This window comes from Delphinus delphis, chromosome 6, assembly GCF_949987515.2.
Source record: "Delphinus delphis chromosome 6, mDelDel1.2, whole genome shotgun sequence".
Classification (NCBI taxonomy): Eukaryota; Metazoa; Chordata; class Mammalia; order Artiodactyla; family Delphinidae; genus Delphinus; species Delphinus delphis.
The window spans coordinates 90,484,604-90,487,607 of NC_082688.1; the positions used below are offsets into that span (position 1 = coordinate 90,484,604).

The following is a 3,004-nucleotide window of genomic DNA, read 5'->3' on the forward strand; positions in this document are numbered from 1 at the left end:
AAGGGAGAAAACCATCCTTTACCTCTAAAGTGATACAATGCAGGTGTTTTAAGGAAAAATAGATTTTCCTTATACATACATATATGCAGAGAAGCTTGATTCTCAATCTAAGTTTTAATCCTCATTACAACTCAAAACTAATATTTTGTTTATTAAGATGCTATCATAAGCTGTACTAGCAACCCTTCTCGAAAACAACACTTACATCATCACCAGTGGTGGTATCTTATTTTTTAATGTCACTGGTAGATTACAGACTAGGAATTAGATGTGTTTTTTTATAACCATTTACTTAGTGCCAAGTATTCATATGTTCATGCAGTCTGAGCTTGAGAATGTTGGGAATGACAGTTTCTATTTTCAGGCTAATCTTTTCTCTCTGTTGACCAAGTAACCTTTCCAGTCTTCACTTCCTCTTTATTCAGAATAAGTCCCCATCCCCCATTCCTGACAAAAGAGAGCCTCGATATTCTGGAATAATCTTCCTCACCCTAATTTAGATGTGTCAAACCATGTCTGAATACTAGAGTGAGCGTGATTCAGCCACAAGCTGGTAACTCCACTAAGACTAGTGAAGTCAATATTAGACCCCTAAGAAATAAAGCACTTAGGGCTAGCAAAGAAGAGATTTTTAAAAAAGAAAAATACTAATATCTATTGCTGACTAGTGAATTTTTATTCATTTTATTTATAATAAACAACTTAGATCTTATTATGCCAATTGATCTTATTAAGCCAATTAATAACGCTGGTACAATATTTATAGGTGTTTCTAACAGAATTCATTTTATGTATAAATGGCCAGTCACTATTCTTGTTCTCATTATTGCTACCGTTATGCCCATCCTCACTGAACACAAATAATTTACAGTAATCTGTGATCTCTCTAGAAAAGGAAATGGCATTAAGGGAAATGGCATTAAGGAAATGGCATTAAGGGAAATCACAGATCGGCAGAGAGGAAATTAATTAAATATTAAATTAAATCTTGACAGCAAGCTTTCAGAGGCAGCAAAAAATCTCCATTGATGATACAAAGCAGATACACTTAACATCTTTCCTCATCTGTAGTATCTCAATAGATACTCTACAGATCTAATACAGACCTAGATAACAGATCTAATGATCTGTCACATGAAACACCTGCTCCAAAGTTTCTTTTCTCCCAACTCCTAAAAACATGAGTTCTACAACCCAAGCTAGTAGGTAGATTTTTGCCCCTTTTTTCTTCTCTCACATTGCTTAAGAGGCTTTCTACGTCAGTTGTCTGTAACTCCAGAGTAGTTTAAGTTATTCAGCTTTTTCTGAATTTCATTTTAGTGCATCTCAAGAGGCTGACATTGATCAGACTCAGAGAATCTATCTTTTAATTCAAAGACTGGGTAAAAATCTGTAAATGCCTGTGCGTGAATGCATAGTTAGGGTCAATATTACTTTTTCAGTACCCGTACCTTTACACTGCACCTGACGTGTCGCACTGATAAACACTATCAGGTATTCTAGTTTGCAAAAACTGTAAGGACCACTTCAAGTGCATCTCTGGGAAACTAGCTATTGGAACTGTCCTCAAATTTATCCTGCTGAGGCTAAAGTTTTCTTATCTATAAAATACTCTTCAGGGACTTACTTGGGGGTCCAGTGGTGAAGACTCCATGCTTCTACTTCAGGGAGCACAGGTTCAATCCTTGGTCAGGGAGAAAAGATCATGTATGCCATGCCATGCAGCCAAAAATAATAATAATAATAAAATACTATTCATTACTTAATTAAAAAAATAATGGGGGAAGCAGTAAAAGCCCTCAATTCCAGAGGGTGAGAAAGCTTGGGGATAGAGAGCTGTGAAGTTCTTTTAATTAGTCCAGCACAGAAAGACTGATTTACCTAGAAATACCATTTGCTTAGTTTTCATGAAGTGCTTACTTCTGCGTCTATGACCCTTTCTTCCAACCCCAGGCCCTCTTTGCCCCCCTTTGACAGCTGAGTCCTCTTCACTTGGTTCTGGATTCCAAGGCCAGGCCAGTCTAGATGGGATCTCTCTCACCTGAATATGAAAGTGATGATGATTCCTACTGGACCTAACTCAGTATACATGAAGACACCGCTGGTAGAATCTATGTTTGGCCATAGTTTGGCACTTCCGGTAGAACAATACTCAGTAGCCATCCAGACTGCACTGGCCATTGTGCAGGATTTTTGTTCCAGAAAGTTGGAAAACTTACAGCAACAGTAGGCTGCTGGCCATCTTCTTCAGATTTACCAGTCAAAGTAACTATGTGCAAATCAACTGGGACAGAGTTGAAAAAAGATATAAAGAAAGCAGGAAGACCTGATTCAGAAATGAGCAAATAAAGCAGCACCTGAAATCAGCAATATAATTGAAGCAGCAACAGAATTTATCAAACAGGACATTGTGATGTTCAGTGGATTTGTGAGAGGCTATTTGCTAGGCCTTGCCTCTTAAGGACATGAGTGTTCTGTCACAGTGGATTCAACCTGAGAGGAGAAGGGGTGGTAACATGATGATGTCTCTACAGTTCCAGACACCAGATCCTCCAGGGTGTGAAGAAAAAAGTAGTTGGGCAAAATGGAACTCACAACTTACTGTTTGTCTTCTGACAAATCCTGCAGCGCAGCCAAAAAATAAATAAAGTGAATCCACTTAAAAAAATATATATGTTTGCAATAAACTAAAAGGATTGTAATGCCCTTTTGTGGAAGGTCTTAGAAATAATAGAATTATTGAATATATTAAATAGATTCTACTGATATAAAATAATAATAATGGGGGGAAAATCACTGCTGTTCTAGTCTCTGTGACATAATTAATGCAGCTTGTATCTCCCAAATCTTACCATTCTGTTTCTCTTGCAGGACCAGAATACGGTGCTGCCCTTTGCATTCTCTGCTTCCCAGCACAGAAAACACTGGCAAAGAACAGGCAAGGAAGCTGGACATTTAAGCCACTCTAAACTACAGATTATTCTTGAAGGAGAATCTTTTAAGG

General features: G+C 37.6%; 1 pseudogene; it reads left to right on the plus strand.

Annotated features, from left to right (window-relative positions):
• Positions 1 to 2,025: 2,025 nt before the first annotated feature.
• LOC132426743 (FUN14 domain-containing protein 1 pseudogene) lies at positions 2,026 to 2,461 on the plus strand (annotated as a pseudogene).
• The last annotated feature ends 543 nt before the right edge of the window (positions 2,462 to 3,004 follow it).